The following is a 26938-nucleotide window of genomic DNA, read 5'->3' on the forward strand; positions in this document are numbered from 1 at the left end:
AATGTAAAAAGCGCAAAAAATTTATATATATGTCACACAAAAAAAACGAAAAGAATTTCAGGATGTGTTCTACAAGTGAAATTTAAAAAAGAAATCATATAATCATCGGTCTTGAAACGCTTCGTTTTCGAATAATAGCTTGAGAAAAATTTCGTTTTCATTTCTACTCCAAGGTTAAAATGATGTGATATAACTTAAATTAAGGGATCAGTTTCACTGTTTGATAAATGTTTTGAACTAAAAAAATTGATTAAAATAAGTTCCAAAACGATATTTAAAAAAAAAATTATTATAAAACGTATATTTTTTTTAGGTCTGACATAAGCTTGATGTTGATTATAATAACAAATAATATTTTTCAATAAGATTTGCAGAGAATTTAATTGTGGAGATATTCTTTATTATAAGTAAACTCAACTGAACATTTAAAAAAACTTAAGAAATTTACTGTTTTTATTAAATCCAAAACCGACCGAAACCTCTAAAAATATCAAAAAACAAAATAGATTATTAAAATAAATAGATCAAAAACGTTATATACTTACTATAACAGTATATATAATAATTTTTAAAAACAACAATTATACTTTAGAACAGTAAAGTATTCAAATTGTTAAAATGTCCTCCATTGTTCACAAAATATTCCGTTCAATTTAAAATTCTTGGGCAACTCTTTTTAATGTATCAGGATTTACGTATAATTCCAATCGCACTGAAAATTCTTGTCACTACGTCTTCTTTTCTAATTTCTTTTTATTGGTTTTCTAATAATTGTATATGATACAACAGATTTGACTTAGGTCAGGTGAAGTAACCCACCGGGTTGGTCTAGTGGTGAACCCGTCTTCGCAAATCAGCTGATTTCGAATTCGAGAGTTCCAAGTTCAAATCCTAGTAAAGGCAGTTACTTTTATACGGATTTGAATACTAGATCGTGGATACCGGTGTTCTTTATTGGTTGGGTTTCAATTAACCACACATCCTGAAACTGTACAAGACTACACTTCACTTACACTCATACTTATCATTTTCACTCATCCTCTGAAGTAATATCTGACGGTAATTTCCGGAGGTTAAACAGGAAAAAAAGGTCAGGTTACGTAGGTGGTCGATTAATTGTTTCACTTCGCCCAATCCAGTTGTTCGTAAATTTTATATTCAAAGCACAATACAATATACCGAAGTAGTAGTCTCACAAAAAAACACAATAATTAAAAAAATTGATTGTTTTGAGGTAGGAGCTAAATTTGATAACTTACTTTTTAGCATTTTACTGTTGATTAGTTATTTAAAAGGTATTGTTGGCCACTTTCAAAACTATCTGTAAAAAAATATTAAATACCCGCCATTTTTCTTAGGATTGTCAACATTTTTTATAATACTTTTTGAAATTATGTCACAATTTTACCCTTTCCATTCTAAAATGTTTGAACTTCGCTCCTTTGAGGGCGCTTGGGGTGTGGTTGCATCATAGTTTATAGATCGTTTCGAAGTAGGAATATTTGCTAAACTTCATTTTTCTCTATTTAAAGGATGATAGTTCTTTAAGAGTAAACATAACTACAGATACAACACATACACAAGCACTCACATAGAGAGACATGCAGATATATATATATATATTTGTATAACAATCAATATTTTCTAATCTTCCAAATTTCATCGTTTTTCAGTCATGAATTATAACGTTAGTTTTCAGTCATAATTATAAAATTAGTATTTGTTTATGCTGTATTTGTTTCGATATGCTCAATAAGGAAATATTTGTTGTATCGATAAAAATTATTATTACGACACGAATTTTTATTAAAAAATAAAAATGTGATTAAATATTTCTCCTCTTAGAAGAAAATAAACCGCGTCGTTATAAGCAGTAATTCACAACATATTCTGTTACTTGATCGTTTACTTACCACTCTGTAACAGTTAACTTAGTTTTTAATGAATTAATTAATCTTTGCAATAAAGAATAGTCATTTATTCTTAAAAAAACAACAACATCCAGCAGCTGTCAAATCGGACAACAGAACTGTTATCGTGGAACTCAACATAATATTTCGGCTTACGAAAAGGATATTAAGATTCCATAAATTGCTGAACCGTTTAAAAAATCTTCACATTAATTTATGTAAAATACAATTAAAGGATTTTATTTTAACGCAACAATATTATTCTACTGATGAATTTAAAAATAATATTAATTAAAAAATAAATTTAAAACCCCTGAATTTTCCATATCCCATTTACTTAAACATCTTCTCAAATAATTTTAATTAACACCTTCTATAGTAATTTTTTATATCTTGTGTCTTCTTGTATTCCTTAATGTTATTTCATGTATATATTTTGTAAATAATTAATATAGAGGACTTTTATCACATCTATTTTTACTTTCCCGGTGATATTATTTGGTGATCATGTCAAAAAATGGGATATCGAGTTTTTTGAAAATCTTTACGTTTTAGGATTCAACTAGTTCATCTAGACCAAAATAATATACGTATGTATGTACGTGAGTAGTATCTGTGTCGTACTGCATTTGGTCTTGTATATAGAATTGACCAAATTGACTTTCTTCTATATATCTTGGTATATATGAGGAATTGATCATATTATTTTTTTCAAAATTCGTTTAGGTGGTGGGGGATATAGCAAAAAACCGATTTAAATTATTTCAGAGGCTTTTTAAACAAAGTTTCATTATAAAACCTGTAATGCATATATAAATTATCCAAAAACCTTTTTTTTTCAAAAAATAAGTTCCCATATCTTAAAAATGAAGTATATGTTTTTTTGTTCTTTTGTTCTAACTACCTTCGGTTTAAATATTTTTCAAAGTTTTTTGAGTTCATACTTTATATATACAGCTTTCAAGAAATTTTCTTATTTTTTTTAAATTATAGACCCCCGAACCTAAAATCCAGAAAGGTTTATTATTAATAACCGGTAAAGCCATACAATACTTTGCCAGCTTTTTTATTTTATAATATTTAATTTTGCATTTTATCATGCTGCTTTTATCACGGTTTCCCTTGACCTACCTTACAAATGTCGGGGCAGTTCTTAACTAACAAGTAGCATATCTCTCTGATCTTGATGTTATATTATGTATCAATTACAATAAAAGATTTATCTATTTAAAATTAAAGGCTCTTCGAATTTTCTTTTATCTTCTTCCGTGGTAGTAATGCTTTTTTTTTAAATTTCAATTCTCATTTTTTTATAAGCTTATCAAAGAAATATTTTTTTTAATTTCTAGAAATAACCATTTCTGATTTTAATAGCTCTTTTTAATTGAAAAATTTTAGATAATTGGAAAGTTGTTTGTTGGAAAAGGTTTATATATGGGCAAGAGTGATAAAAGTACATTACTTATTAGGTAATTAATAATTTTTGTTGCGTTTTTTCCTCAGTCATGATTAATTTTAAAAAAGTAGACAAAGAGAGTACTTTTCTCTAATTTTTGTTCAGTTTTTTTAAATTAAACTTTGGGTAATAAAAAATGATATTGGATAGGTTAAGAGAGAAGTGATTGAGGGGCTAATATAAAACCACTAATGTTATTATGAAGCGAGTTATTCTACATTTAATTCATTGGCCAAGACATCATTTGACTAGTATAGACAAATAAATAAAAAATGAGTCTTTATATGGAATACCAGTAGCATATTGGTACTCATTACATTCTTCTATAGACGTAGTCTACTGAAATACAAACAAGTTAAATAAAATTATTGCAATAATATATTTTCTTTAGTAAATTGGTTGGTTTACAATTTTTTTCCATTATATAAAATCATAGCTTGCATCTTAGGGTATGTAATACAGATAGTTCAGTGTGAAAAAAATTCCAAGGTTGAGCTTGGAAGCTAAAGAATAATAGGCTAAGATGCTTCAATTTATTAATGTAAATTTAATATTTTTTTTCAGTTTGACTAAGTATGGACCACGTTTCAACTTTTCTTAGCGTCCCTCTCCTTCTTTCCTACCAGTACTTTTTATGCCTCATTGGCTCTTTTCCTGAATTCTTGTGTTATTAATTTTTGTCTTTATCTTAATAGAACAGCCTCGTTTTGGAGATTTCTTTTAATTTTTTCTTGATTAATTCCTGATTTCATTAGTCCAGAATTTCTATTCCTGGTTTTTTAGATTTTTTAACTTTATCCCGATATACGCTTTTAATTTTTTTTTCCTATATAAAATAGAAGGAATTTTCTTGAGGATTGTATTATCATTAACCCGTGAAAGGCATTCTCCTCTCATGCATTATTTCTGCTGTTTCTTTTAATTTTTGATACAGCATTTTGTAAGAGTGGACTTATATATATTGTGTCGTCCTTTAGAGGTCCACATGTTATTCTTAAAAACCGTTTTTCTTTCTTTTGGATTTCTTTTGAAAGCCCTATGTTAATCATCGACAAGCATTATGCAGTATACAATGCTTATGGACGAATTACACTATTACAATGCTTTAATTTTGTATATGTAGTGATAGTCTTTTTATCGTTCATCTATTTTGTTAGAAGATCGACCGATTCCATTTTGTTTGCCCGATTACTTAAAACCATTTCTTCTCGACCGTTCCCTTTTGTAGTTTCTCCTAGTTTTTAAGCAGTTTATTTTTTCTGTTTTTCCATACCTGACTTTTTTTTAAAGTTGGGATATTAGGTGTCTCCGAATAAGTATGTCACACAATTTCTTTCTGTTCACGGTGTTTTTAGACAGATTGGATCGTTTCGGCCTCATCGATTGGGGTTTGTGTCCGCATTGCGGCATTTTAGATAATTCCTTTCATGTTCTTTATGTTTGTAGAAGATACAAGCGTCGACGTTTGGGTTGTAAAATAACTCGATGAAATTTGTTCTACCTTATCCTTGAGTGTAAATTGGAAGAACCGGACCGAACGGGTGATTGTAAAGAGTCTCACGAGATACTTGGTTCTTAAGCGAGTCGCGGAGAGCATATGGGTATGAAAGTTTGAACCACTCGGGTGGCTAGGGATCCGTTGGAGCGCTTTTGCCGTCAGGATAGGCGTTTCCGTAGTTTTTCTCGGTTGGGGATTTCATGATATTGCGGAACGTGTTTGTTTGATTTAGTATTTAGGTTAACAGCTCAAAGTTTAAACAAATTTGTTAACTTAGTCCAGTTTTTAATATATATTTTAAACGGTTTAAGGTATAGTGGTTATTAGTGGTATTTAGCCACAGATGGAAATGTCATTCGTGGTATTTGCATCAGTGGCATCCTGACAGAGGCCAAACTGATGACTGAGGATTGTCAATCAGTCTGAGGGTCTAGAAGATGATCTACGGTAAAGCTCATCAGGTCTAGTGACGGATGGGGGTGACGTGGCGACCGGAATATTTTTTGAGTCACTTGCTCTACTACAATGCTTAGGAAGACACAAAAAAATCGGTAAAAAATATGCAATAATTAAAAGATACCTTTTCGATTTTTAGGGAAGGGGAATTTTGGGGCAAACGTTTTTAAAAATGGTAAGATAAGCATGAACGCATGTTCTGAGTTTAATATAAAGTAGGATTATGTTTTTAAAAGTTTTAGAAAATTGACCCAAAAACATTTCTGTATAAAATTTCATCAAAATCGGTTTATCCACTCCATAGATATTAAGCTTCAAACAAGCCTACGGGGTCAGGTTGTTCTTGATATTTACCATTTATTGTGTTTTTTCAAAAGATATTTGTAGATCTGTTCTTTCTGCTGTTTAATTTTTTGATATTTTTATTTATTCTGCTGCTGTTATGTAATTATCCTACAAGCTAAATAAATCATCTGAGAAGACAAGACAATCGGTAACCGTACGATGTCTTTCTATATCAGTTTTGAAGAGAGTACGGTTTTGCTCTTCACATCTGTTTTTCCATTCTCGGTTAACTTTGCCTGAGAAACAATTGAAAAGCATCGGCAAGAATTCGTTATCTTGTGTTACTCCTGTTTTTACGGGGAGAGGATTAGAAATTCCGCCTAAATATTAAGCTTTAGAAGTTATGTTTTTGTTAAAGTTTCTCTGATTTTTATCCACGCAAAATTATTTTAATATTTAAAGAAGGGATTGTCGATCTACGAACAGTAAAACAACCAGCAGTAAGTTTTAAATTCAACAGATTGCTATGTAGTTTTTAGCTATTTGTGATTCACCGATAAAAAGATTAATAGAAAGAATTTGTTCCACACAATATCCATTTTTTTTTAAGTTGCACATTTAATAAAATTTGTTACAATTTACGTTTATACCGTGATAAGTGTTAGGAAATTAGTTAATTAGCTCTGTATTTAGAAGGTAATTAATTTTTATAATGTTCTATAGATTTTTATTTGTGATCAGACGTTTAATTTTTAAACATCACATTTATGTTGTTTAAGGATTCCCATTACGTGAAATTTAATTATACTAATTTTATGTTTAATTTTGACGTATCGATAACGTAGATATAAGCAAGTGTGTAAGTAGAAATAAACAAAGGTTCACCCTACGGCATCAGCTGCTGCTGGTTATAGGTTCGATAGGGGTGTCCAGTTCGCTGCACCTGTGCTGTTATACTACTACTCGTACTTCACTCGTATATAAATACATTGGAATTCAGCCCTTTCTACAAAGGGTTTGTTTACTACTCGCTACTGATGTGATCTCTGTAACCCTCTCTCGTGACGTCATTAGTCAATATCCCTCCCCTTTTTCTAATCCATTCAATATTACCACACAACTCGTTCTATGAAATACAGGAAAAATTCATTTACAAAAATTGAACACGAATTAAAATGGTTCTTTTGTATCTTTTTTGTTTTGTTTTTCATACCAAAATTCGTTACTATTGGAACGTTTTAGATATTCAATTTCAAAAATATTTTCATGTAGCATTTAATTATATTTGTATATCTTTATTTCTTTTTAAAGATTTATTTTTTCATTTTATTATAAAATTTATTGTAATTAAAAAGAGAAAAAGATAATAAATTTTGTTACTTTTTTAAAGCATGAACAGTTTAAGAAAAATTAAACTATAATTTCCTGCGAATTTTCAGATTGTAAGTTTGAATTTCGTGGTATAACTACGAACTAAAAGAACAACTCTGGTTGTAAGCAACCTTACAGAAGATACAAATTACACTTCTCAACGGCTTAGCCATTCGTAAAATAATAAACATTCCAGGTCAGATTACTAAAAATAGTAAGGAGTCAAGTCCTGTTGTCTTCTTCACTGGGCCAGTCATGCTGTTGTTTATCAGTATATCAAGCCCGTTAAAATTCAGGAGATGTTCAGCTCTATAAATGCCTACTTCTCTTTACTGTAGCAACTGGCTCTCTAATGAACTTCATTACTCTCAGAGAAATCAACTACGAGTTTTGCCACTAGTACCTCGGGTGTTGTATATGTTCTATAACCGTAACAATAATTGAAATATTGTGATAAACAAATTGACGTATCCCTTCTGACAGTAAAGGTTGCATTATAAACATTATCTCTGCTTAATAGAGGAAAACTTGATTAAATTTCCATTCAAATTGATTTTTGGTACTCTATTAATGGAATTTTTTCTTTAAACTACTTATTTTATATTAATGGTTTTAGATGTGTGCCTTCAGTTAAAAATTTACTATTTCTTGCCAAATATTTATTTCTTATTTGTTTTATATTATTATTGCCAGTGATTAAAAAAATACTGGTAAAAAAACTAGTTCTATTTTTAATATTATTGTAACAGGCTGACGTTCTATAATAGCTGTCGATAGATAATATTAATAATAATTTGTAACGTGTAAAATAAAATCATGGCTGATCGGGATTCGAACTCAGAACCTTCAGATAAAAGGCAGAGATAGTACCAATTCACCACAGAGTTTTGATATTTAAATATATTTAATTCTTTTTTGCGTTGACGTATATTTTTGTGCTTTTCAAAAATTCAAATTTGCAGATTAATTTTAAAGGTATATTTAATGTTAAATGATTATACATAAGGTGGTGATGTCAGTACCATTACAATCTACCATGATTATTGGTGAATTGCCATTGGATGTGTTAATAAATTCTATGCGGGTTACAAACTTTATCATTTCTTGGCTTAATTTAAATCTACGGCCTTTTAATAAACAATCTACTTTTTCACCTTTGACTCTTAAAATAATTCTTTCAAAATGTGAATTGATTTTAATTTCAAAAAGCTGACAAAAAATTATAACACGTACTTGTCCTAGGTTTTTTATTTATATATAGTGGAAAAATAAAGACACATGAAAATAGACCTAAAATAGTCTTAAAAAATTAAAAAACTCCATATTTTTATATTGCCCAAAAATATTTTTTGAGTCACTTGCTCTACTACAATGCTTAGGAAGACATAAAAAAATCGGTAAAAAATATGCAATAATTAAAAGATACCTTTTCGATTTTTAGGGAAGGGGAATTTTCGGGCAAACGTTTTTAAAAATGGTAAGATAAGCATGAACGCATGTTCTGAGTTTAATATAAAGTGGGATTATGTTTGTAAAACTTTTAAAAAATTGACCCCAAAACTTTTCTGTATAAAATTTCATCAAGATCGGTTTATCCGCTCCATAGATATTAAGCTTCAAACAAGCCAACACACGTACGAACCCCCAGTTTTTTTTTTTGGGGGGGGGGGGTTTCTAGGTTACTAAACTTCGATAAATGAAAAAAAACCGTACCCCATTTTTTGACTGATTATCATATTTCCTTTTTTGCAGAGTAGCTCTGCTGCCAGAGTAGAGCTATGATGCCAGAAAGTAAATCTTTTTTTCTTATGAAAGAACGGGCATCAACAGCTATGATCAAATGCCCGGTGGAGATTGATAGCATATGAAAAGATGTCATGCCTGATCGGGATTCGAACCCGAGATCTCTGGAAGTAAAAATTAATTTAATAGTTTAAGAATAATTAAATTTGTATGTAATTGTTTTGTAAATTTTTTTACGCCATATTTAAAAATTAATCAACTTTTACCATTAATATCAGTTTTATACTAAAAAAATTAGAAATAAATACGTTTGTAGATAAAAATGTTTTGTGTCGTATTGGTTAAAAGTATAAAGGAAAAGTATTTCAATTCTTTATTGAACTTTATATAAAGAAATTTAAAAAGACTGTTCAAATAAAACATTATAATTAATGATAATTTAGATTCTTATTCTTGTTGTTGGCAAACGTTACATTACGCTTCTGCTAGTTATATACTTATTTATTTGTATTGGCAGAAGGAGATTAAAGCACGTCTGATTACAAACACGTCACATTTTTTTTTATGATGAGATGAAATTTTTTGCGTTTGAAAAATACCATATCACTTGGATTCAAACACATAAACTTCCAAATTGAAAGGAGATTGCTATTACCCTGCTACGTATGGTTATATATTAAATATATTATTTAGATAAATGTTTTATGCCAAGATGTAAAGTTATTTTTTGGGATTTATTCGAAATTAAGTTTTTAAATCGATGTTTAATATCGAAATAAATTTTAAACTAAACTCATCATCATCATCATCATCAGTAGACAAATAAAATTTAGTAAATGTTCCTGTCTCAAAAGGATCAATTTTTTTCGGTGGGAGATTATCACACCCGAAAGCTTTTATCTGAGAGGAAGTGATAAAAAACTTTAGTTGGAAAGAGTAATGATATTTCTTTGTGACATTATTTTTAAGAGCATTGAGAATATAATATCTTTTGGTAACTTACAAAAAAAAGTTGATTAGATTTGGGGCTACGACAACCCTAACCAAAATGGATTGCTTAATATTTTTTTAAACCTAATTTCAAAAATCATTTTAACTTGCTCTTAAATAACTGATTAACAATAAAATATTAATTTATAAAATTAAATTAACAAATGCTCCATTCTCAAAATAATAGCAACCCTTAAATAACTTTTCAACTGTTTTAAACAAAGGAAGATGAAATTTAACAAATACTGTTATTAAAAATGATTATTTTTCGGTATCATAAATATGAAATAAAAGTAATTTTTAAGAAAATTTTAGTTTTAAATACAACATTAACTTCATCCGTTTTTATTTTAATATGAAAGAGCGGACATCAACAACTATGGTCATTAACCCGGTGGAAATTGATAGCGTATGAAAAGATGCCGTGTATGACCGGGATTCGAACTCGAAATCTCCGCAGGAAATGCCGCGACGCTATCTAATCAGCTACAGAGGTTGGCTCAAGCGTTTTGTTTAAATGTTTTTACATTTTAATGTGGTATCTAAAAATATCATCTGGCACGGATAGTTGACATCGAACTTTTTGCGTATCTATATATAAACTGTAGGGAGTGGGAGAAGTCCGTTATAGGGAATAGCTCCAGTCGTATCCTTAACCATCCTTACTGAATCTAGCCTAATAGCCAAAAAGTTAATTGTTTATTTTTCGTACGAGCATCTTTTTTCTGTGCAATATTAAACAATGTAAGCTGTTTATACTCGTAGATGGATCTCTCCGTCCGTAATTATATACGCTTAAAATTCATTTCCATATGCGTGAAAAACAAAACAGGTTTCAGTAGGAATATTTAGCGACGACAGAAAAATAAATAATAAATCGATAACTTTTTTTCAATTATAATTATTTTGAAGGTGTAATTATAACGGTAAGTATACATCATTATGCAAATTAGGAATCCCTAAGCTATTGTATGAAATTAATATGAGTGTCGTTTGGCAAGTTCTCGGCCTGACAAAGATAACAGAAAATTTATAAAACTTTTTATCTTAATTTTTCAACACAGTCACCTTGTAATTCAATACATTTAGATCAACGAATTTCCAACTTTTGCAATTTTCCAATCCTCAGTGTAATGCGATTTGTCCAACTCTGCAAAACAAGCGGTTGTCTCAGCTTTTATCGCATCAAAAACTAAAATATTGTAGCCGTGACTTTTCGCGAAGATAGTACTGTTTATACTTTCTGTTTCGCACTTTGAGCTCCTCCTACCCACTGCTTGATTACACTGCGTGTAATTGTGAATATCTGTTTTATACACTATTATAAAATGTAAAAAAAAAACAGAGCGGAATCGCGTTTAAAAAAGTCTAAATACCCCTCCTGTTCAATCAAATGCGTTTTGATTGATTGTTAACAAACGTGGCACCCATCAAGCAGAAAACTTTTAAATAGTCAAAATATCTAGTGAAGAAATGGAAACTGTATATCCAGATGTTTCCAATATCTGCAAGCTCGCGTACCTTCAGTCGGCAATCGTTTAATACGGTATTGTAAATTTTTGTGACGATTTCTTTGGTCGTAGCGGTTTTTGGATGTCCTAAGCGTTCATCATCCTGAGTAAATACACGAAAATGTCTAAATTCAGCAGCCCACGTTTTCGACTCTGAAAATAATCATAATAATGGAAATTTTATTTCCAGTAAAATAAAATATTTCCACTAATTATGATTCTATCTTACAATCACATTAATTTAGATTTCTTAGTAATACAGTTCAGACAACATTCCAGATTATTGGAAATTAGATATTTCTTGTCCAAGCTGAATTGGCACAGATCTGATCTAGGCGATGGTTGCCTAGCTAGCGTGGGGGTATAATACGCTACTCGTGGAAGAAACTATATATACGGTATAAAATAAATTTTACGGTATATATACAGTATAAATTTTTATTTATTTTATAGTAATTTTTTAATTTAACTAATTTTTTTGTACTAATTTACGGTATAATTTTTTTTAGTATTTTTTTATATGTGTTTATTCCAATCAATAAAAAAATTCAATCATAAATTTTTAAATTATTTTTAGTCTTATTTATATAAAAAAATAATAAATTCACTACCTAATAAAACAATACATAAATATTTAGCTAACTTATTTTTAAGTACTTAAAGTAAAAAAATATATATATAATTATTACCTTGAAATGTAGGTTTATCAGTGTTTTTATTATTGTTTTTACTAACTCTATAATCCTTTTTTCAGTAGAAATTTTACACTTTACGTTATAATGTATTTCGTTATGAATCTAGCACTAGCATATACAAATAACTAAAGTAAAAATTACAAATTTTCTGCATATATAGCGCTTCACTTCCTACTGCATGTTTTCGTCTTCTTCTAACGATTCTGATGAACTCTCGCTTCCCAAATTGATGATGACGCGTTCAATTTTTTTGTTGTAGTTCCTTGCAGCTTGCGATATTCATCTTCGTTTTATTTAACATGTTTGCAAAGCATTTTATCCGGTCCTCGACTGAGAGTTTTGAACTTTTCACGACAAATTTCCATTCCTGCAGCTATCGTAAATTGTACATTTTCGGCTGCGATCCAATTCTTCACCCGTACCCGTATCCAGTTCTTCACGCGATGTGAATCCCGGGATTCACATCGGGATGATATGGGGGTAGGCGTTAAACAGGCACAGGCCTTCCTCCAACATCTTATCTATCTTATATGTTTTCAGATGATCTTTATTTTTTATAATTTTCTCATACAACTGAGCTTTCGTCAAATTTTCATGGAATGGTAAGCTGATAGTACGCAGCAGTTAATCATTGATTTTTTTGTTGATGTTGAATTCGGTGCTTGGATTTTTTCAGCAATGTGATAAGAAGCTTTATAACGACACTCTTTACTGGCAAGTTAGGCATTAATTTTTCTTTTATCCACTTTACAAACATGTAGCAGTTCATCTGCAAATGATTATCACCTGAGTAAGATTTGGTTTTCAATACTGTCAAGCAGTTGGGAACGAATCCCATTTCACCACCGGCGTGGATAATTATTATCCTTTCTCCTTTTGAAATTGGCACAGCAATACACTCAGACGCAATTGAAGGTTGCAAAAGAACTGTTTGCAATGAGAACTTAAAATATAAGTCTCATCAACGTAGACGATTGGTCTTCCTTCAACTTTATTCAAATACACAAACCGTTTCTACTGAATATTATGTTTTTCAATAAAAATTGCCCTGTTATTTCTGATTCTCTTCCATTGGAAGTCCATGCTTAACAAAAGTGTCCGTAAGTTACTTTTTTGCCCATTAAACACTCCCATCACTTTTTAGTTTTGCGGTAAGTTTCATTAGAGAAGGCAAGCGCCCCTCGGTTAAGTAAAATTTTAACACTTAAAATTTTACTATGCGTCATATAGCATTCCGATCAAATCTGTCCGGGTTTGTCACTTCCTTCTTGGGTTTTATTGCTTTGTGAGGAGAATTGAATTTTTTTTTGAAGCTATTTCACCAGTAATTCGATACTTCTTTTTGAGACTCCTGTGGCACACGCTAAACGTTTTTGGTGTCGCTAAAAAACATTCAAACTGCAGATTCTCTTGTCAGTTAATTAAAAATGTTGTGTATAATTTCTTTCCCGTGGCGGTGAATTTCTTTTCTTCATAAATTAGACAATGTGCAAAATAATAAAATCATTTCACTACCATAAGAATAGATCCGACAAATTTTACTAATTTAACGCTGGCGAATAAATTACTTTTGAAATTCAACTAAAATTCCATTTAAGACTTCAACTACTTTCAAGAATTGAAACTCAAAGAACGCTATAATTGGACAATAACCTACCCTTCGGACCCCCACAATTAACTGGACAACTTTTACTACAGGTTGAGTCTCTGATGGCTGGCACTAAACTGACCAACCATATTAGAAAAATTCATTAAATAAGAGTAACAAAAAAAGTGAGAATTTATTTAAAGAGAAACCTGAATTTTAACATAACTGCCCACCAAAAATCATATGATTCATGTTATTGTTTGGAATAATTTAATTTATAATATAAAAATATATATATATATATCATATGCAACTGCGCAAATACACTATAAATTAGAACGGAATCATTTACCAAAACAAGTTATCTCTGAATAAATCAGGAACGGTTAGTATAAATAAAGATTTATGTTTCATTTGAATGTTTCGAATGACACATCGTTCGAACGATGTGTCACAATTTATTTACACTTACACTTATTTATTTGTCTTTTTATTTACACAAACCTGAATAAATAAAATTTTCTTATGTATGACACATCGCCTAGGCTAGCTTACTAGATTAGTAGCTACTAGGTTCGTCACTTCCAGAAAAAAGTGCGAAGAGCGTAGCATAAACAGTAGATCAATCTTGTGCTTGTTTGGCTTTGATATTATAAAACTATAAATAAATATACTTTGGTCTAAAGACTAATCAGTAATAGCCGATTAGTCTGGATAATATTTCATAACATATCTATTTCAGTATCTAATAAAGAAATAAATTATTAGTTTAATAATATATAAACTCAGGGTTAAATAAGTAACTAATAAATATTACCCGTGAATTTGTTTATTGATTGGAATAAACAATAATCGTACCTTATACATACTGTTTTTTTTTTGTCTTCAGTCATTTGAGTGGTTTGATGCAGCTCTCCAAGATTTCCTATTTAGTGCTAGTCGTTTCATTTCGGTATATCCCCTACATCCTACATCCCTAACAATTTTTTTTACATATTCCAAACGTTGCCTGACTACACAATTGTTTCCTTCTACCTGTCCCTCCAATATTAAAGCGACTATTCCAGGATGCCTTAATATGTGGTTTATAAGTCTGTTATAAACAGTATACTGTTTTTAATCGAGTAGTATTATAAACCTGTGCTCGTTAGACAGCAAGATATACAACTATGCTGTTCATCATATGTGTGCCAATCCGGCTTGGACAAGCTATATCTCTTTGAGTACTACATCACCAAAAAACTAAAAATCCGTAGTTATGCCCTTTTCTGAACCGTTTACGCTTTCTTTATCGAAATCATATATTTTTTTTAAATCAAAATAAAATGAAAAATAGATTTATTATTTATGAAGGATTCTTCCCTTAATAAAATGGAAAAATCTTTAATTGGAATATAATTCTTTCTGTATGTCCATAGGGGTTAAATCTTTTAATGTCCATCCATGATTAAATCTTATAGCAGCTTGAAATTTAATTTTTTAAGTTTTCAGAAAATTTCAAACGCATACGTTTGAAATTTCACAGTATGCCATCTAAAGGACCATATATTTGACAAATGTCGTAGTGATGTGTTCATACTTGCGGCATTTCTGTGTCAGGCCGAGAACTTTCTAAACGGGTTAGTGAGTTATAAAAATATGTTTGACGGGCAGTTATTCTAGAAAGCGAACATATTAGTGATTATAGTTTTACTGTCTTAAAAATTAATTAAACAATATTTATTTTTAGCGGCGTTGTTTCTGATTTGATAATCTGCCTAACTATAAACCTTAGAATTCTACTTAAAATTATATTTCCGCCGCCTTAATCCTCTCTGATCTATTCACAAACAATTTCGAGTGTTTCAACTATCAAACACTGATTTCTAGTTGTATTTATAGTCCTCATTCTTTATGTAACCTACATGAAATATGATCAGTCCCTATCTTCCTTATGAGAAATTGAGTTTTCCGTGTTCTGTCATAGCCACCTGTGTCAATAAATGGCCTATAGTTACCCATCTTTTACATAATCTTTGAGAAACGGATAGAATGAGAAAATGCATAAACCTTCTATAAAAAAATTATGTTCTTTCGTACTGTGCTATCCTTATTTCCTTTTCTATAACCTTTGAATTCAAAATATCGCACTGAACTGTTTTTTTTTTTTTGTTTTTTTTTTTTTTTTACACTGTATTACCTTACGTAAAATGACATTCAGATCAATCGGTTAATAGCCTTAGATACCTTTGTTTCAATTTATTTCAGTTTATTGCTACATTTAATAAAATTTATTTGTAATCCTATTCCTATTTTGATTTAAAATAATAATTAAAAATATGTTTGATGAGTTTATTTCTCTATTAAACGATCTGTAAAAATATTTTATGTCTTTACTCTTCATACATTATTCATAGCATAAAATGCATTTAATAAGACAGAATTAAATAAAATATATAAAATTTTCAAAAAATTCGGGCTTAAGCATAGGAAAAGAAGAGTTAATTATATTTTGCACCAGAATAACCAAGTAATTTCAAAGAATGAAACAATAATGTCATCTATCCTTGTTCCTTTTAACCTTATTTATAGAAGAAACAATACAGAAATTGAAGGACAGATTTAAGAATAAAATAGCTATCCAAGGCGGGGAAAAAATCTGTTTAGATTTGCTAATAACACTGTTCATTTGCTAGAACAAAATAATTAGTTAAAAGAGATTCTTAATAGGATACATTTACTATATGATTAAATTTAGTTTGAAATTAATAACAAGAATAATAAATTATAATAGATAGGAAAATAACAAAGAACACAGTACCTCAGAAATGGAAAAAATTGTTATTTAGGAAGTTATGAAAGCAGATAAGAACATGATAGGAAAGCTTTATGCTGAAAAAAGATCTGCTATTGTAAAATACAGATCTAATATTTAGAAAGAAATTTTTTCATACAACGCAGCATTTCTCCGTAATGATACAGGAACAAGAGGAAAAAAGCGGAAAGGAAAAGAATAGAAGCCTTTGGTATGTGGTATTAAAGAAGGATGTAGAAAATTAGGTGGGTCGATAAAATTCGAAATGAAAAGGTCGTAAGACGAATAGGAGAGGATAGAAATTTGTGGCAATATCTTATGAAGATAAACTAGGTCGGTAGGCCATGTATTTTGACATCGAGGATTTATTAGTGGAAGAGAGGGATGGAAAGAAAGTAAAACTCAAAATTTAGATAAAAATTGAAATATATAAATTAGATAATAAAGGATATAGGATGTAAAATGTAGATTGTCATAAACAGAAAGTAATGAAGATTAGTAGTAGTAGTAGTAGTAGTAGTATTACACTAGTAAAATGACTTGAAACTGAAAAAAAAACAACATATTTTGTATAAAATAAGTTTTTTTTTTAATATAATATCCTTTTAATTTTAATAAAATTTATTATTTGAATAAAACATAAATAAAACAATTAGTTTTTTATTATTAGTTAATAAGATAAATTTTCAAAAAGATTTTTTCAAGTTCTGTTCGTTTATACTCGATAACAATCGTACGAGTTCGGAAACAGGGCTTTGCCTGGGCTTGTGACGTAATAACTGAGCGCCCTCCCATTGGTCCGTACCTCGCAGTCTGGAAACAGCCGCTCTACAGGTTAGCCGAAGCACCATGCTACTGTTTACAAACAAATTAGATTTTAAATTCGCTGTAATTATTTTTAGCGACGTAGTGTGGCACTAAGTATGCTCGGTCATTCTTTATTCGGTCGAGAATCGATTAAACAATTAACGAATTATAATTATCGAAAATGTATGTGACGTAAATTAGTTATAGTGAAGATTTTTTAAATATTTTAGTGACTAGTGAGGTTAAATATAATATTGAATTTTTTTTTTTATAAAACAAAAATTCGTAAATATATTTTTTACGCCGTATTAAGTACTACATAATCTACAAGTAAGTAATTTATATAGTTACCTTTTTAATAACAAGATATTTATTCGTTGCCATGGCAGCGATACAGCAGCATGTTTCTTATTTCATTTTTTATACATATGGGAAACAATTTTTTTTGTTTTATTAAAAAATCATCTGGTATATATATTCTAAGTAATTTATTTTTGTTATGTTAAAATGTTTTTGATTTTTTTTTCACCTAAAAAATGTGTAATGTAGTTTGGTATTAAGTAATTAACGTAAGTTACGTTTTTAAGTATTTTCTCTTCCTTGTGCTATTTCACGATTCGGTCACTGAATTCTGGTTGTTTGAATACAAGTTTGAATTATTGTTTTTATAATAATGAATTTGTTCTTTTCTCAATGGAAAATAAGAATTTATTTTAGATTTTAACTCGTATCCAGAAATTGTTTTTTCTTGTTAATCATTGTATTTATTGATTTTAAATTGTATTAGGTTGATAATGCATTAAAATTTACTTATGATTATTGGTATAATTAGCAGCATATATTAAGTTTCAATATATTAGATTCAATTAACCTAACATTTGTTGTCTTGTAATAGTGTCAAAACATTATTCTATCTTTCTCTCAAAATTATATTACATGTTAAATAAATTTTTATATGAAAAGACAATAAGAAATATTGTTATAATTAATTAGGTTATAATAATTCTAAGAATTATTTGTCTCTAATCATTTTCTATTTTCTAACAACTACAGACTTTTTATTCGTTCAATAATAATCAGAAGAATTATTCTCAGTTCTCATGTTTATTATTTCTCATTTCTTACGTACATAAATTTTCTTTTAGCCTAGCTTATTTTGATTATCAGAAAGAAGATTTTTTACCCTGTTAAAAATTAAATTCATAATAACTTTTTTTTAAAAAATAGTCACCATATATTTAATGATTTATACGATGAAAAGTGTGTATTTTACATGTTTGCTATCTTTTGTTTGTTTTTTTATTTTATAAAAAGGTTTCAGAGAAAAAGGAAATCCACGTAAACAGATTAAAAAAATTAAAAAAAAATTGCGTGAAATATCTCTTAGGTGATTGTGTTACGTTTACTTTTATTATATTTGTTTCAATCTTATGCTTTTCCTTTTTTATTAAAGATAATTAAGTTAATCAGAACGGTGAGTTAAACTTAATTATAAATACAGAAATTATTCTGTATTTATAATTAATACAGAGATTTCACTGACCTTATTGTTTTATGTTAAATAAACACGAAATTGGTTGCATGAAACAAAAATAAAAGTTTTAAACAATTAAAAAAACATTCACTTAAGTTAAAATTTAAGCATATATTTTGTTATAATTTTTTTTAATTTAAAGTAATCTATTATTTAAATATTAAACTAAAAAAAAAACATCGTTTTAATTAAATGTAAAATTTGGTCTTTATGCGATTCAATCTTGAAATACTAAAAATTATGGTCCAAATGATAATTTTTTTGTGGGACGTTTTTCATGTTTTTTAAGTGTGTTATGATTACTTTGAAAAAGAATCATACTCCAAGAATTTAAAAACGGTTTGATTATTTTTCTTGTTATTTTTTTATATATCTTTAAAAAAATACATATTTTTAAATGAGATATATATATATATATATATATATATTTTAAATTACATATATATTATATCTTTTTTTAAAAAAAGATAATTTAAATCTTTGAAAAATTGGAAGATTTAAATTAATAAAAATAAAAATTTGATAATAAATTTTATTTTTAATAATTTTAACTTAGAAAAATCTTTCTTAGGTACGTATATAAAAGCTTAAACTTTGGTTTTTTTGGTACTGTAAATTTCATTAATCTTATTTTTTTCTTATAATTTAAGAGGAACTTTTACTTTACCGTCTGTAGCTCTATTGCAGCTGCGGTAGTATAGCTCTAAAAGAAAAGGAACGATCCGTCAAGATTTTGGGTGTATGGCTATTTTTGTAAATCTGGATATTTCAAGACCCCCTTAGTTAAAAATAACACAAAAAAGTTGTAAAAATTTTCAGACGATTATGTACACTCGTGTGTACTGCATTCTCATTACTGTTTACGGAATGGCTCAACATAAATTCTTCGAAAACGGGGTACTCAAAGATAAAGCTAAAAAAAGGAGAAGGAAGTTTTCGTTATTTTTAATTATTCAATTTTAGTGTAGTGCTGGTAAAAAAACGAGTTTCAGTAGAATGAAAGTAAGTACTTATAATGCTATTTAAAATCCCAAATTTTTAAGTCAATTTTTTTCAAAATTTAAGGGATGGAGGGATATTCAACATTATTTCTTAAACCTTTTTGCCTCATATCTCAAAAACCCGTTGACCAAAAAAAGTGAAAATTTGGCACACGTATTTTATATCACGGCTTTTATTATTTAGGCCATTAGACAAGGAGACATCACGGTATCCAAATTTTTTTATAGTTAACAATATTTTTACTTCGATAAGATCGTAAAAAATCGGGTCAACTTATTGAACTGAATAATTACTCCAGTAAATAATCTTTTAAGCCCTGAGAAATAAGGGGGCTGAGTGGACCCTTACTTAAAATACTAATGTTTTAACATTAATTTTCAGAATTTAATCTAAAAAAAAATTGGAGCTTTTTTAAAAAAAGGGGTTTATTCGGACACTACAAGTTTTTGTAAGTTTTTTTTTTATATACAGGTACTTTATTAATTTTTCTAGTTGTTAAATATTTTTATATGAGATAGCTGTCGACCAAGAAAGTCAAATGAGGCAATTTTTTTATTTAATAGCAATTATATTCTAAATATAATTTTGATGATCAAAACTTTATTCGATTATGGGGGTCGACTGGGACCCAAACAAATTTTTTCTATGAATTTTTTAATCTTTTTTTCTCTGTTTCACTCCATAATTTTTAAGGTAAAATCCTCTTTTGATCAGAATGATTCATCAAATTCGACTCAAATTTTTCTGACTATTTTCATCTTTCTCCTAATTGTGGTTCAAACTACCCAATTAAACAGATTAGCCAAACTAATAAAAACATTATTTTCACAATTATTACTGTAATATTAACCATTTTATTATATTCATTAATTTATTACAATTAATAATAATCACAATTTTTATTTTATTGAATCATTAAATTCATGCCCCTAAACGTATTTTGATTTTTGCATTCGTAAAAGCCTAATAATAATAATATCTACATTTTTTTTTTAATTACGTTTTTTAACAACTTATTTATTATTTACATTTTAACATTTTGTTGATCATAAGGGACAGTCCCGGGAAAGTTTTTAATCCGTTGCTGGACTTTTTTTGGAAAAGTTCAGGCGTTTAAATTCGTGGAATTAAAAAAAACAGTTAATTTTTCAACATATTATATCATAATATAAAACTACTTTTACGTAAAAATTTAATTGAACATTTTTGATAAAGAAATAATTCATATTCTTGAATAAAAGATAGACTTAATTAGTTTAAGCTATATTCTTTTTTTAACTCCTTTTTTATTTTTATCAAAATATAAGTTTTTTGACGGGTGCATTTCATACGAACAAGATTTTTAAAAGTTTTTTTCGGTAAAAATAAAAAAAAAAGTAAAAAAAATAAACTGCAAATAAAAAAACGACTTTACGAAACAAAACAATAAGTTTTTTTTTAATTTATCTTTTTGAAATCGATCAAATTAAGGACGTTGTGCAAATTGTTTTTAATAATTCATAATTTTGTGCCGATTGTAAAACACTAAAACTAAAGTAGAATTAAAAATATATTAAGTTTTTTAATTTCTATTTTTTTTTTTTTTTTTTTTTTTTTTTGTATGAGGTATTTTTAATTCACGTGTTATTACATTTATAATACTGATGATATGGTAATTAATTAATTAATTAATTATAATTTTATTTTAATATGTGAGAATTTATTCAAATTTAGGGTACATATACATATTTATGATAGCCTTAAGATGCGATGTTGAACTGTTTAGTTGTAATTAACGTCTGTCTCGTTTCTAACTACTTTCATTCAAACAAAATTAATTGCTATTTACTACTACTGTTATTATTATTTCATTCATTTAGTTTTCTATAACAATGGTAACAGTAATAATAATGATTAATTTGTAAATTATGAATTCATTTCTGTTTAATTGTTTTCTGTTCTGAAGTAATTAGTTTTATTAAAATTTAAAAATTAATTTTTTTATTTATTTATTAATTTACGTATAATGTTTACATAAACATAGTATATATATATATATATATTTAGATAGATAGATGAATATATAATAAAGAACAATATGAATGCAACTGGCGGATTTAAAACCGCGTTAACTGTTTCATTGAATCGGCTGATTTTATTCTAATACAATAAGGGGACGTGTTTTCCGGCTACAGATGAAGAATAATTTAATTTCAGTACTCATTAAATTCAAGACATTTAGTTATATTGCTTCCTTGTTCATATTTTTTAAATCTATTTTCAGATAAATTACTTATTACGTTGGTTATAAAGTTTTTGTTGTTATTCAAGGTAAATGGTAAGAGTTTATCGGTGAGCATCTTATGAATTCATACATATTTAAAAAAAGATTTTTTTTCTTTTGATATAATACAGCAACAGATATATTGCATTCTTCGTCTCTTTTATTCTTTTCCACTGTATTCAAACGAGACTTTTACATAAAACATTATTTCTCCATTATGTATACATTTATCATTTAGTCATGTGATTGATTGATGTTTGTTAAATTTAAAAATGTAAAAATATTTATTTAATATTTTTACTTGTTTAATAGGGAAAGCAAACTGACACCTACCTAGAACAAAATCCTTTTTTATGTGTTTCTTAAGGTTTTTAATAGCAGCTATCGATAATAGGTGATTAGAAAATTAACACTGTTAAATTATCCATATGTTTATATTTATGCAACTATTTACTGAAAAGGTTGGTTATTTTTCAATTAAAAAATATTTTATCAAACCAGACAACAGAACGTTTTTCGTGTTACTCGACACAGTGTTTCGGTCTACAAGAAAGAACATTTATGTTTTTCTATTGTCATTTTTAATAAACTGTCAAACAAAATTTGATTCAGTAATACTTAAAAATATTATTTATTTAAATATTTCATTTTATTTATTGGTTAAAAATTCTAAGCTCTAATAAATAAAAAAAGAAATTTCTGTCTGAGATGAAAAATTCTCTTGGGGTTTGTAATACAATCAAACCGTATTGTTTTGCTTTGACCCCTTTAATAAAGCATGCAAAGCTCATCGTTAATAAATATTTATTATATTTACGTAAATATCCATCTGAAGTATAGTATCACATATTTGGGCTCCCTTGAAATGTCAGAACAGTTTTAAAAATATCAAATTGGCTGTCAGATTATATTTCAGCAACTAAAAATAAAAATTATGGAGATATGTATTATGCTGTTTTACTTTCATGGCATCAGAGCTCTAGAGCTGTGCTGCAAGAACGAAATTATGTGTGGTAATAATTAAAAAAAAATGGAATATTGCTTTTTTTTTTGCATTTCTTGATGCTTCTTAATCCAGGGACCCCCAAAAAAACGGGGTAATATTCGTTTATATTTGGCGTGTTTGAAGCTTAATAACGTTTGACTGGATGAATTGATTTTTATGAAATTTTGTACAGGGACTCATGTATATAAGGCAATTTTTTTTTTTAACTTTGGGGTCAATATCTTGAGGTAGATAGTTTTTTTGGGTCAATTTTCTCAAATTTTTGCATACATAATTTGTTTTTATATTTAGCTCAGTACATGCAAGCAAGCCTATTTTACAATTTTTAAAAAGATTTTCCCCAAATTCCCCCTTCCCTGAAAACTGAAAAAAACCTTTTTATTTGTTGCATATCTTTTAACCGAATTTTTTAAGCGTTTTTCTAGGCATAGCAATAGTGCGAGTAACCCAAAAAAATACTTCAGGAGTAAAATTTTGGGTAGGGAAGCCGACCAAAGTTTAAAAATATCGATTTTTTGAATTAAACATTTTATTTTAGCTTTATTTTCATATATTATTATTTTCCCACTACATAAAAATAAATAACCAATGCCAGAAAGGTATTACAACTTTGTTGTCAGATTTTTAGTGTAAGTATTTAATACATTAATAAATATAGTAAAGTAATGTAGTACGAAAGTAAAACTATAATACTTTCGTACTGAATTACAAAAATACATTCATAATCGCACTTTCGATTATGATTTTGCAATCGTTACTAAAAATAATAATTGTTTATTCTAATAAAATAATAATAGTCATCTCTATCAAACCAGAGAGAAATACTATTATTGTAAAACTCTTCACAATACTTTGGCATAAAGAGAAAGGGCCTTATTATGGTTCCGTTACCGTTTTTAATAAATTGTTGAACCATTTTAAAGATCTTCTATTAATTTATTTAAAATCCAATTAAACGATTTTATTTAACAGAAACAATATTATTCTGTCGATGAATCTATTTGTAATAGTAATTAAAAAAAAATTTTCTGCTTCTAGCTTAATGTGTTGTGTATATATGTGTATTAAAATAATTTCCATTGTTGTCTTCAGATGTGTCAATGTTTTTTGTAATTTTTTATATTTTAGTATCTTTAAATATTTTTCTTAACAATATTTCTAGTGTTAATATTTTAAATAATTAATATGGATATTAATCACATCTATTTATATTATTTTATAATTAATTGTGTTTTTATTATGCTGGTCTGATAAAGATTTTACAATAGTTTCCCTTGATCCATTCAAGCATATGCTGGGACAGCTTCTTCTTTCATTCTTGCAGTAGCATATCTATCCATTCCTAACGAGATTTATATAATGTATTGTTATGTTTTGATTAGAGTATAAGATTTTGTTTTGTGACAAGAATCATCTAATAAAATATTGAATTGATATTTTTTGTAAAGATGTTTCTTATATCATTAAATTGGTTCTAGATTCTTCGATAAATCGCTAAAGAAAAACGTAATTTCAACTTCGGAAAATGTACTACCGTAATACTGGAAATTATTTGGTGCATCTATCCACGTCAAGAAATAGTAGATTGTGTTGATAAAAACATAAATCTTATTAGGCAGTTCTTAATATCCTTAAATCAGATCAATCTCGTTCTCTAATGGTCTGAAATTACGATAAAGGGAATTTTAGATCTTTTAATCCTTAATGATTTATAATTACTCCGTGTGTGATCATTCAGAAGTTGAAAATAATGCGAGGAGGGCTTTTTCTGACCAAACAAAGTGGCAAATACTCTCTTCATTCTGAATGTGATGTTAAAATACATCCTTGGTAGTTAAGCAATGGGGTTCAAATAAAATAAAACGAATTATCATGTTGATAGAAAATCTAACCTGAAATGCCTGAAAAATAATTACAAGATTTCTTGCTGAGAACCTTGTAAAACAATTTATTACCAAGACTAAACCGGTCAAATAATAGGAAAATTATCAGTTTCCGATTGTATGTTATGTCTCATTTAATAACTATGGGATTCACCTTTGTGCTTCCTCCGCCATCTTTGTGCGGATAATCCTTATCACCATCTTCGACATCACGGGCTGCGCCCATCATCGGTCTGCAATATGGTCTCTTGATGTTGTCTAGGATAAGCACGCCGAAATCTCTCAGGCGTGCTTCTCTGTGCTGCAGAAACCGGGCGTGCTTGAACACCGTATGTTCTTCGGTATCCTTCCTTCCGCAGTAGTCACATTCCGCGGAGGCCTCAGTGCCTGCGCGTACAGGTATGCTTTAAAACGACCGTGACTCGTTAGGAACTGGGTCAGCTCGTACCCCAGTTCCCTGTGCTTTGGTCATGCTATCTCTGAAGGACAGGGATCAGTCTGTAGGTTCATCTGCCTTTCGTCGACTGATCCCATCTCTCCTGCAGCCTGCGGGCAAGGCTGCCTCCGCATCCGCCTTACTTGCTCCCCTTTCACGGGTTACATCATCTCCCCCTTTCGAACGAGGAAATCTAGGAATGCAGATCTGTCTACCGACGGTATCGCGGTAACCTGTAACCAAAGCGTTGCCTAAGGGGGAGGCCCTGTATACTCCACTAAGAATTACACGGCTTCTCTCCCTTTCCAGCAGGCAGATCAGACCGGTGCTCCGTAAAAAACTTGTATGAGAAAAGTCTGCGTCAAGACCCTCGCTTTGATGTGGGAAATCTCCTAATATCGGTTTATTATCCGACCGATGGCGGCTGCCATTTTTCCAGCCTTCACTGACACTCAGTCACTATCTGTTTAAGTGTTCAGTAATCAGTGACTTCGGTCACAGAAATTCGTATGAAAATTCCACTTCTTGGTGGAATGGTACAATTTCAATGTTTCATCTGGTACTTTCTGGTTCGAATTTGTCAGGCTACATGATTTTCAGTATACTACAAAATTTCTTTCTATATACCGCAAAAGTTTTAAGTTGTAAACTAATCATAAACAAAGTACTGCCAACAGAAAATGTTAGCCTTACAATTGGCGTCACCTTAAAAAAAATGGAAAAGTATTTTACAGTTTCTAGTGCGATTTTTTTTTTTTATTTATATTATTTACTTTTTTTAATATTCTTTTTCCTTAACTGGATAGACGTTTTAAAAAGACTGTGCTTGTATGAAAAAAGCAATTTGCAATAAAATTTTATCAAATTTGCAATAAATTTTATCAAAAATAAGAAATAAATAAATGGAGTAAAGTTTTCGCTACGGAGCGTGAAATAAGCTGTCTACAAATTAGGAATATGTATTACTTAAGTTTTCCTATGAAATTACTTTGTATATCAGAATGACGTTAGACTTTGTTTATATCCTTTCACTATAAGAATCCTTTGCTAAATAATAAAAAACTTTCTAACTATCTTTGTAAAATATGTATTTTTTTTTGTTGAAAATCGTACACTATTTGAAAAGATTTCTGCGGGATATAAGAACATTTTTTACAAAATAAGAAAAGTCATTTGAAATCGTTCAATAAGAATAAATCTTATATTTGGACTTAATCAAGAATCTGCTCTTTTTTTTAAGTTTGTTGAACACATACCTATTCGTGTCTTAAGTTAGATTCAGTGCTACAGTGTTATAATTGCCCTGAAACAATTTTTTGACCTTCTGTTACTTCCTTTTTCTTTTTATCGCCTGTTTTATTTTTTCTAGCCTCTCCTTTTGGAAATGTATTTGGTTTTTTTTAGTACTACTTTAATTAATCCCTTTCTTCTGTTCATATGTCCTAGCAAATTGGCGTTCCTATTCTGAATTAACTGTTCTAATTAAGTTTCTGTTCTCGTTCACTTTCATCGTTAATTCTTAATTTTTCAAACTGCTTGTCTATTTAATTTTCTTCATTCTTCTCCGTGTCTAAAATCTTATCTTTTCATCAATAATACCTACATCACCCAATAAGACGTTAAATTGTTTTACTTGTAACTCATTTATTTCCTGGGCAGATAGTTTACTGTAAAGCTCTACCGTATAAAGGAAAGTACGCTAATCGACTC

The 26938-nt window shown here is 28.8% G+C and overlaps 1 protein-coding gene across 5 annotated transcripts in view; it reads left to right on the plus strand.

Annotated features, from left to right (window-relative positions):
- LOC142319313 (proton channel OtopLc-like) overlaps positions 1–26938 on the plus strand; it is a 422996-nt gene that overhangs the window by 96427 nt on the left and 299631 nt on the right. For 3 of the 5 annotated variants that reach the window (XM_075356448.1, XM_075356454.1, XM_075356455.1), the window contains exon 1: positions 17119–17434. The exons of the other annotated variants lie outside the window; for them this stretch is intronic. The gene's annotated coding sequence lies outside the window, so the exon portion shown is untranslated. Of the gene's footprint in view, positions 1–17118; positions 17435–26938 lie in introns of those variants that run through there. 5 annotated transcript variants of the gene reach the window in all.

Source organism: Lycorma delicatula, chromosome 2 (assembly GCF_047948215.1).
Source record: "Lycorma delicatula isolate Av1 chromosome 2, ASM4794821v1, whole genome shotgun sequence".
NCBI lineage: Eukaryota > Metazoa > Arthropoda > Insecta > Hemiptera > Fulgoridae > Lycorma > Lycorma delicatula.